We start from the raw sequence: 10,068 nt of genomic DNA on the forward strand, positions 1-10,068 counted from the left end.
TTTAAGCTAGGCTTAACATAAGAAGAATAAAGCCAAGACAGTTGTTAATTCTTAACTACAAATTATGCTTCTGTCTTCTCCATCCAAACTGACCTCAAATCTCAGCCCAGCATAACAGGCTCTTTGTAAAGCTGGGCACTGCTGGCCTGTCAGTCATTGTCTTCTACTATTCCCCTGGATATCAGCTTCCTTAAAGACCTACACTCTTCCCCACCTCCAGGCTTTTGGGCCTGCTGTTCATCCGGCCTCAGATTCCTTTCCCCTTCTGCTCATCCTCCCTTGACTGCCCCAAGCAGACCAGGGAGTACTCTCCTCCAGCTCCGATAGCACCAATCCATGTGTCTCTTCCAGCACCTCCCATGGGATATGATCATTTCTTGGTTTGCTTCCCTCCAAAACAGACTGTAAGCTCTCAAAGACTGTATCTTCATATTCCAAGAATCTAGCATAGTCTGGCTCTTAATTTAGTAAGTGAATGAATCAAACATAGGGAAGTAGGATAAGTAAGGTGACAATCATGTGCCAGGCTTTGTCTCATGTATGTCTTTTATCTCTTCTCTACTGACTAATGACAGACATACAGAGAACAGTGCCTGAAACACACGAAGTGACCAATGAAAACCAACTGAATAAATCAAGTGAATAAACATGAAAAGAGCTTTGACAGATTCAGCAAAGTGATATAGTCATGAGTATGAAGGTCCCTTCCAGTGCTAAGATTCTAAGGAGTTTTAAAAAACTGTACTTATACAAATTTCCCAGAAGATTTGGAAAAGAGAAAAGGGAAACTAGCATTTATTGAGGAGCTACAAATTTGTTAGGCACTTTATATATGATATTTGATTTGCTTTTCATAATAATCCTGGGAAATTGGGATTATAATCCCCATTTTACAGATAAAGAAACCAAAGATAGAGATGCAGAGACAAAATTTGAACTCAGGTGAACCTGACCCCAATCCTAATCTTTTCCCACACTGCACACATGAATCCCTGGGAGAAACACAATTCTCCCTTCCCTATCACTCCATTCCAAGGAAAAGGAGTTCTGAAACAAGCCGAGGCTCAATCAGGTCATGATTCCAGAGGGTAGAGCTTTCAATGGGAAGTATGAAGAGGTGAAAAAGCTCTACCTTCCCTTGAGAATACCCCTCTTTTCCTTGTCGAAAGGTTCACAACTCTTCCCATGTTCCTCCCATGAGTCTGGAAGGAAAATTGTAGGACCTCTCCAGCTTACAAAGGGCCTCTCCAACGCCTCTTTTACTCTTCCCGTTCCCCAACAGGTCAAGTGGCAATCAAGTTATAATTCAGAGGAATGACGGCAAGGAGAGAGCTATGTGGGTCCACTTGAGGGGCCTTAGATTAGAGGGGGAAGCAGCCCTGAAGCTTACACATCCCCTGCAAGCCTATTCACCAAGTTATAAGCCTACATACAAATGGTAACCAAAGTCCTAACTAGCAATACAGGTATTTCTTTGCCTAGAATGTCTTCTGTAGGATGGTGGCATCTAACTGAGGTGACAAGGAATCAGCCAAATTTTGTTTCCCCAAAACATGACTCACAAGTTGACTTAAACAAATAACGTGAGGTATACAACAAATGGTCCTGGGACAACTGGTTATCCTCAAGCAAAAGAATTAATTTGGACACCTACATCACACATATATAAAAATTAACTCAAAATGGATCAAGGCCTAAATACTAGAGCTCAAACCACAAAACTCTTAGGAAAAAAACATATGAGTAAATCTGACCTTGAATTAGGCAATAGTTTTTTAGGTATGTCATCTAAAGCCAAACGACCAAAGTAAAAACAGATATATTGAACTTCATAAAATTAAAACTTTTGTTCCTCAAAGGACACTACCAGGGACTTTCCTAGCAGTCTAGTGGTTAAGACTCCGTGCTTCCATTACAAGGAGCATGGGTTCAATCCCTGGTCGGGAAACTAAGATCCCACATGCCACAGGGCGAGGAGGCCCAAAAAAAAGACCCTACCAAGCAAGCAAAAAGACAACCTACAGAATGGGAGGAAATGTCTGCAAATCATATGTCTGATAAGGGTCTAATATCCAGAACATATAAAGAACTCTTCCAACTCAAGAATAAAAAGAGAATCCAAATTAAAAAAATAAAGGAGTTAAATAATACTTCTCCGAAGAAGATATACAAATGGCCAAAGATGTTCAACATCATTAGTCATCAGGAAAATGCAAATCAAAAGTATAATGAGGTACCACTTCACACCTACTCAGATGGCTATAATCAAAATGATAGACAATAACAAAGGGTTGGGGATGGTATGGGAAGACTCCTCATACATTACTGATGGGAATGGTGCAACCACTTTGGAGAACAGTTTGGCAGTCTTCAAAAAGTCACACATAGAGTTACTGTATGACCAGCAATTCTACTCCTAGATATATACTCAAGAGAAATGAAAAGATATGTTCACACAAAAACTTACACACAAATATTCATAGCGGCATCATTCATAACAGCAAAAAAGAAAAAGAAGAAACAACCAAAATTGCCATCTACTGAGGAATGGATAAAAACAATGTGGTATATCCATATGATAGAATTTTATTTGTTTACAGAAAAGAATGAAGGACTAACACATACTACAACAGAAATGATGCTTGAAAACATCATGCTAAGTGAAAGAAGCCAAATGCAAAAGGGCCCGTACTGTATGATTCCATTTATATAAAATGTCCATAATAATAGGCAAATCCATAGGCAAAGAAAGTAGATTAGTGTTTGCCAGGGGCTGGGGGAGGGGAGATGAAGAACGACTGCTAACGGATGTGGGGTTTCTTTTTTGGGGGCAATGAAACATTCTAGAATTAGATAGTGGTGATGATTGCAAAACCTTGTGATATACTGAAAACTTAATTTTACACTTTAAAAGGATGAATTATATGGTATGTTAATTATATCTCAATAAAAAAAGGTGAGCTGCAAGTATAAAAATGAGCTAAGTGTACACATTATAACACGTACCATCAAAGAGATAAAACAGAAAAGCAATTAAGTTAACTTGAAAATCACTGCTGGACATTGGTGTTTACTTTCATAATAACAAATATGAGAAGTACTGCATTTTATTGCCATAAACTGCACAGCAACATAAAGAAGATTGAGAGGAAAAATTAATTTGATTCCATGAAAAACGTCCAAGGATAAATATTTGCTTTCTTCCCAATATCTCAGCTGGTTGTAAGCTGAGCTCCCTGGAGCAGATATAAGAGCCTCTATGTTAGATTTGCTGACAGCAAACAGACTTGAAAGAATTCAAGTATAAGAAACTGAGCCTCAGACGCCCTGCCTTTGGTAAATGGTAAATGGATTCTCTCCCAGCAAGCTCTGTCACTGCAGACAAGCATTCCACCATGATAACGACAAAGTAACAGAGTAGAACTTTCAATTACCAGCATCTCAACCTTAGAGACTGGATGAACATCTTCCATAAGGCTTTTCTCAGATTCTCTGAATGAATGTGTGAGTCCAAATGACCAGTTTTTCCAGGTGAACACAGTTCATGTCAAGAATATTGAATCACAAGCAAACTTTGTACACATACAAAGTAAAAGTAAAAACATAAGACAATATTCTAGAACTATGCCTGGAACATCGTAGGCACCCAATAAATACTTGTTGAATAACGTTTATATAGTTAATAATATCTACTACATAACTTAGATCAAATACTAAGGCAAACAGTAGCAGTATTTCTAAATCAACTTATCTTCATTAATAAAGTTGTTTTTTTCTTGCTTTATTCCTGATGTTATACCACACCCTTATTGAGAGTCAAACTGAAAAGTCAATGGTTATTAAGAAAGATAATTAGTCTATCATAAGTAGAAAGGATATTCTGATTAATTCTAAAAGTTACTGCCTCTCATCTTACAAACCTTCCTGAAATAAAACAACTTCGGGTTAATAAAACTGCAGAAATTTGTGACGTGGTTAATCTTTCATGCACCCTAAGATTTATTTTAGTTAATAAACTAAGAAAAAGATATATTGATACAGTTTAATAATAAGTTGTTTACTCTTCACATTCTGGAACCCTAAGACAGATCAAGCAAAACACAATTCACCTCACTGATCCCTATTGGAGCTCAGTAGGAAGGGAAGTTCTTTCTGAAGCACATATTAAAGCACACTAACTTACCAATGCCTAGAAGGTCAGCAATTAATTCTACATTACATTTTCCCTTTTTTAAGCCTCTTTTAAAAACAGGGAAATAATTTCTCAGAATGTAACAACTGTGGGTGCTTGAAATACTATATAGAATCATCAGATGGGTAAAAGAAGTAGAAAATCTCTTCAGAGATCACATCTTTTCCTCTTTCAGGACACTTCTGAAAGTCTCTAAGGATACCATTCTACAAGTTCACGATCTATGACAGACTGTCAGAAAAAGTCTTCGTCAGTTTCTTTTACAGCAGTATAAGCTCTTTTCTTCTATCTTCAAGGAGACATAAAGATGACATGAGTATCACCCTTTACATCATCATCTTTTAGGTTTTTTATTGGAAATCACACTACTCAATTCTCTCTCACTTTCATTAACTCTTCCTTGATTTGCTGACATCACAAAATAACATTTTTAAAGAAAATGTAGTTTGTTAACTGGTCTCTGCATGAAAAAGACTTTCTAAGCATAAAAAGCAATGAATCAAAAAAGAAAAGGTTAACAAGTAAACAACATAAAATTGTTTTAATTTCTATAAATGAAAAGCCATCATAAATTAAAAGAAAAGGCAACTGTAGGAGAAATGCCCCAATATGACAAGCAAGGGATAATATTCTTACTCTATAAAAAGTTCACACAAATCAGCGTCTGGCCAAGACAAGTGCCCCCTACCCTGTCCCGCATTCCCCTCCTCATCCGTACAAGAAATTGCTAGGTCCCTACAAAAAAAAAGAGGTTACAGCTTCTTTCTCCCAGCTTTCATGATCACTGTGCCTTTCTTCTGCCTTAGTCCTTTGCCTCCTACCCGGATGCCCTTTTTCTTCTCAGCCCTGTTAGCCAGGAGATTCAGATAAACAGCCTGATCTTGATTTCAGATTTTCCCCAAGATCCAGCCTCTGAAACACTGCTTTCTACATTGCTCTGTAACCTGCAGGCAAGTAACAACTCACCCCAGGCTCCAGGGATACCTTATCCAACTAATTCCAGCCAAAGCCCAACATATTGGCTTCTGCCTGCGCTAGGGAGGCAGAAATCAAACAATTAAACAATTAAGAAAAAAACTGAGACTCCAATATAAAAACCATCAAAGAGCTTGCACAGGCAATCTAACAGCTAATAAGATTTTTAATGCTGTAACACATTAATAATGGAAGATGTGAGTTAAAATGAGGTACTATTTTTAATCTGTGAAATTTGCGAAGATTTTTTTAAAAAATAATAATGCTAACACAGGTGCTGATAGCAGGATGGTAAACTGGTATCTCTTTCTAATGGTGGCAGCATGTGTGAAGAGCATTCCTCTGCCCTTTGACCCTGCAATGTCATTTTTAGGAATTGATCTTCAGTAATCAAAAATCTAGTCAAAAGATTTAAGTATAAAGATATTCATCTCTACATTTTTGTACGTGAAATGTAACTATCCAACAGTAAGTAAACTGCAAATAAATTATGCTTTGTCCACAGTGTGGATTATTATGGAGCCAATAAAAATGATATAGTAAGCGCTGACTATTCTATAGCACTGATAAAGGACCACTGACTGTCCTAAGCAGTTAACATGTATTCAGTCATTCACTCCTCCAACACCATAAATGGAAACTGTGAGCTATGTAGGTGTTAGTATCATCTCCATTTCACAGCTGAGAAATCGGAGGCACAGAGAACTTACGTAATTGGTTCAAGGTTACACCGGCACAGACTCACATGCCCTTTTCTGAAATTCTAAAATCCAAAAAGCTCTGAACACCACGTGTTCTCATAAATTTGTGGCAAATTCATTGGTTGGCAAAACCTGACCTGAACTGAAGCAAAAGTATGTATAGTCTTTACTTACCCCACTTTGAGTGAAGTTATCTTGCTAAAGAAAACTTAATGCATTTGATTACAGAGTGCTGCCCCAGACCCCACTAGAAGGGATGCAGTTTATACACCATGTTGCCTTTCTATAATCTGAAAAATTCTGAATTTTAAAGCACAGACAGCCCCGCGAGTTTCATATAAGGAATTGTGGCAGAGCTGAAATTCAAATCTATGCATCTGCTTGGCTCTGGAGTCTGTGCTCTTAACCACCATGGTTATTTTGAGAGCCTGTTTAATGGCATGGGGAAATTCTTATAATTAAAATATTTAAGTATTTATTAACTACATACTATGTGTCAGACACACAGACAAAATTAAAATTGGGACAGTGCTACTAAGGACAGATAACTGGTGTCAGAAGAGCCTATACCCTAAGGGGGCTTGTCCTAGACAGACTGGTCAGTGGCAGTTTTCCTGAGGAACCATCTGATCTGAGAAGTGAAGAATGAGCAAGAGTTAACGAGAAGAGGGAAGAGCATACCTGGAAGGAGAAGAGCATGCTCAAAGGCCCTGTAGTAGGAGGGAAAATGGAGACAAAGGATTCAGAGTCAGTGTAACTGGAACACAGAGAACCAGGAGAGCCTAGTGTAAGATAAGGCTAGAGAGGAGGTAGATGCTACAGGACCTTATAGGTGGAGTAACCATTTGTCCCAGTTTGCCTTAGGAACAGTCCCAGTGTAAATAATAGCACTCTCTTTTACTCTCAAAGGTATCCTGGTCTATATGATAAAATATATGGCCATCCAATTTATCGGCCACATTAAAGAGTCGTGCTTTTATCCTAAAAGCGATAAGAAATCCTGATGGATTTTAAGCGGCAGGGGGGCAGAAGAAGGGTATCGTAATGAAATTTTAATTTTCAAAAGATTAGTCTTGCTACAGGGCAAAGAACAGACAAGAATACTGAAAGGATAGGGTGAATACCTTTAGACCAGTTTGGAGGCTACAACAGGAGACCAGGCAAGAGACAATGGCAGCTTGGTCCAGGGTGACAGTAGTAGAGACAGAAAGAAGTGGATGGAATTGAGTTTGGTTTGAACGTAAAATAAACAGACCTTGATGATTTCCATACTGAAAGAGTGTCCAAGACTTCTGGCTTGCAAACTAAATGGATGGTGTTGTGATTCACTAGAGATTTACATGAGCTAGAAATTTAAATATGTGAGGCATCTGCATAGCAGCTGTAATTTGAAGCGGGGGAGCCTGTAAGAGTGTCTAAAACAAGAAAAGTTTAGGTTCAAAACCTGCTGATGTTTATTTCCATTGGCAGAGCCCTCTTCCGATGCAGGACCCCATTTTCTGGTTGAATACTGGAGCTGTTTGGTGGTTAGACAAAAGAGAAGGTCCCCCTTGCCTGGTGATATGGGACAGGAGGAATCAAACCACGTGCAGCATGTAAACACCCGTTACAACTAAACCCCAGGTGCTTGATATTTACTGTTCACAACGCAGTATCACATACAGGCTCCTTGGAGCCCACAACACTTGGTGAGAAAATGTGGTCTGCATTTACAGATGAGGAAACTGAGGTGGAGCGCTTAAATTACCTGTCTACACAGAGGCTGCTCTTACGCCATACTATCTCCTCAAACGTGCCATCCACTGTGTGCAAGCAACTACACTAAGTGCTGTAAGAACTACCAAATAATGAGGTCCTACTAGGTGCCAGGCTCTAGGAAATTAAAGAGAGAGAAAGAAAAAACAAAAAAAACAAAAAAACAACGCAACTTCAGAACTTTTAAGGATGTGTTACACTTACCCTAGAGTAAATTCGCTTTAAATTTCAAAAAGGTTCATGTCCCAAGGTGGGGTCGAGGTGAGAAGGTGGAGATGAACCGGGCAGCCAGGGACCACCCCAAACACCGACTCAGGGGGAAATGAGGTCCCAACGTCTGGGCCCCGGGAAACACTAGGAAGGGACGGCGGGGGCCACCGGCCGACTGGTCAACGGAGGCCCAGCTGCCCGTTCGCCTGCGCGTTGCCATAGCAACGGCCAGGTCGGCTTTACCCCGGAGCCTCCCGCCCACTTCCGCGGGGTCCGCCCTGCGCCGCAACGCCAGGGGCCACTCACCCAGGCCGTCGGGCGGGCTGGCTCCCAACTGGCGCGCACACTCCGCGCTGGTGGTCGCCAAGTCCGGAATTCCGCACCTGGAGAAACTTTTCGGCCGGCGGGGCAGCCTTAGGGAGGTGGACGGGGGCCGCGTTGGGACAAAGCGCGTCGGCTTGGCGCGAAGCCCTTCTCCCTGCGGCGGGGCTGGCGAGGAGGGTTCTCCCAGGTGCGTTCGGAGGCGTTCCCGCGAGCAGCTCCTCTTAGCGATGGACCTGAGAAGCCTGTCTCGGGGACAGAGAAGCAGACCTGTTACACTTTATAACAGTCATATCACACTACTGAGGTGATGTCCAGGCTAGTATTCTCGCTCAGGCCCGAGGCCTCGTGGTCCAGCTGGTTGAAGCTGGGGCTGTAAGCCTCGCACTGCATTGGGTTCCGAGCTGGCCTAAAAGTAAGGGAAATGAGTATCAGTGCTGGGGGAAAGGCCCCCGGAGTGCAGGGTGTTTGTGCCCACGGAGGCGCTGAGAAGGCTCTTGAGAGATCAAATGACAATTACCAGGAATATGTTTTAGCCACAAATCTCCGTGGAACCATCTGAATGCGTGCCCCCCTGCAATAGAGGCTAGAAATGCGGGCTCCAGCTGTATGCTAATGTATTTCTGACCTGAACTAGGAATGGCTTCTGTGGACACGGGTCTTGCTCTCTAGCAGCTGCCGCGGGGGTGGGGGGACGAGGGGTGGGCTCAACTCTCCAGATCCTAGCCTAATTATTAAGGCAGATGTCCTCTAAAATTTATTTGATTAATAGCCAAGAACTTGGTACAGCAGGTCGATTCATTCTATTGCTTAGAGGTAGAAGTCCACCTTTGGCAACGGGTTCCTCCTGTCAGCTTCATCTGAAAACTCATAATGGCCGTGGTAAGCAACCGGTAACTTCAGTTTTGCAAATTTTTCGAACACAAAAATAATCCCCACCATGTCCTGTACTCTAGAACTTTGGGGTATTGGCCAGACTTTGTTTTGAAGAAGTACAGAACTGTGGTCTAACAAGGGTCTGGAATAGCCTGCAAGAATTTTCTCTCTGTCTCTCTCCCCCAACCCTGCCTCTATCCAAACATGAGTGTTAGTGCCACAATGTCCGACAAAAGAAGATAAACTCTACCATCTGCTTCACTGAGCTGTGAAGTGTGTGGATCTGCCTTTAGTCAGCAGCTAGGTAGTCTTACACTCCACAGCCTTACCAAGAAATAACTTTGAACTGTCCACTTTCTCATGCCTGTGAAAAGCCTGGTGGAGAGAAACTACAGTTCCGGAGAATTGTTTGAAAGGCATGCAGATGACCCCCTCCTCTACATAGTCTCTGGGTCAAGTGAGTTCCAAACCTGCTATAAATCAGAGACATCCGAGGAGTTCTGTTTGTTTTGCTTTGTGTTTAAATACAGATTCACAGGACACGCTTCCAGAAATTCTGATTAAGTAAATCTCATGAAACCATTTTTAAAAGATCTTCATATGAGCTTGATACAAAGCTAGATTGGGAACCACTGGGCTATGTTTTATCCTGAATTAAGCCAGACCATCAAAAAGCTGTTTGTACCACTTTTTTTCACCCTTACAAAATTGTCTCTACCAAGTCATGCTTTACCCTTATGCCATCTGCTTATATTGAGATGCTATTAAAAAAAGATACGCATGACACCTCTGAATTTACTGGAGGGATTATTTTAAGAATGATGTTTTTTACATCCCAGTAGCAGAATCCTACCATATTGCCCAGCCCAGGGTTTTTCAAGTTTTTTGGACGATAATCCACCAAAAGAAATATGTTTTACATTATCACCCAGTACACAGGTACCTACACATTTAATAACTAAAACAAGTCTTATAAAATATTACCCATTCCACATGCATTTTATCACTTTTTAATGCTGGCTTCCACCCGTTAAATGA

At 41.0% G+C, this 10,068-nt stretch overlaps 1 protein-coding gene across 5 annotated transcripts in view; it reads right to left on the reverse strand.

The window, feature by feature from the left end:
* STK33 (serine/threonine kinase 33) overlaps positions 1-8,431 on the reverse strand; it is a 173,485-nt gene extending 165,054 nt beyond the window's left edge. For 2 of the 5 annotated variants that reach the window (XM_073808592.1, XM_073808590.1), the window contains exons 1-2: positions 8,140-8,246; positions 7,828-7,977 (exon numbers count right to left, since the gene is read on the reverse strand). The gene's annotated coding sequence lies outside the window, so the exon portion shown is untranslated. Of the gene's footprint in view, positions 1-7,827; positions 7,978-8,139 lie in introns of all 5 variants that reach the window. The other 3 variants (XM_073808595.1, XM_073808591.1, XM_073808594.1) reach the window with 3 other exon arrangements.
* Positions 8,432-10,068: the final 1,637 nt, after the last annotated feature.

The sequence above is a fragment of the Tursiops truncatus genome, chromosome 8, assembly GCF_011762595.2.
Source record: "Tursiops truncatus isolate mTurTru1 chromosome 8, mTurTru1.mat.Y, whole genome shotgun sequence".
NCBI classification, from domain to species: Eukaryota; Metazoa; Chordata; class Mammalia; order Artiodactyla; family Delphinidae; genus Tursiops; species Tursiops truncatus.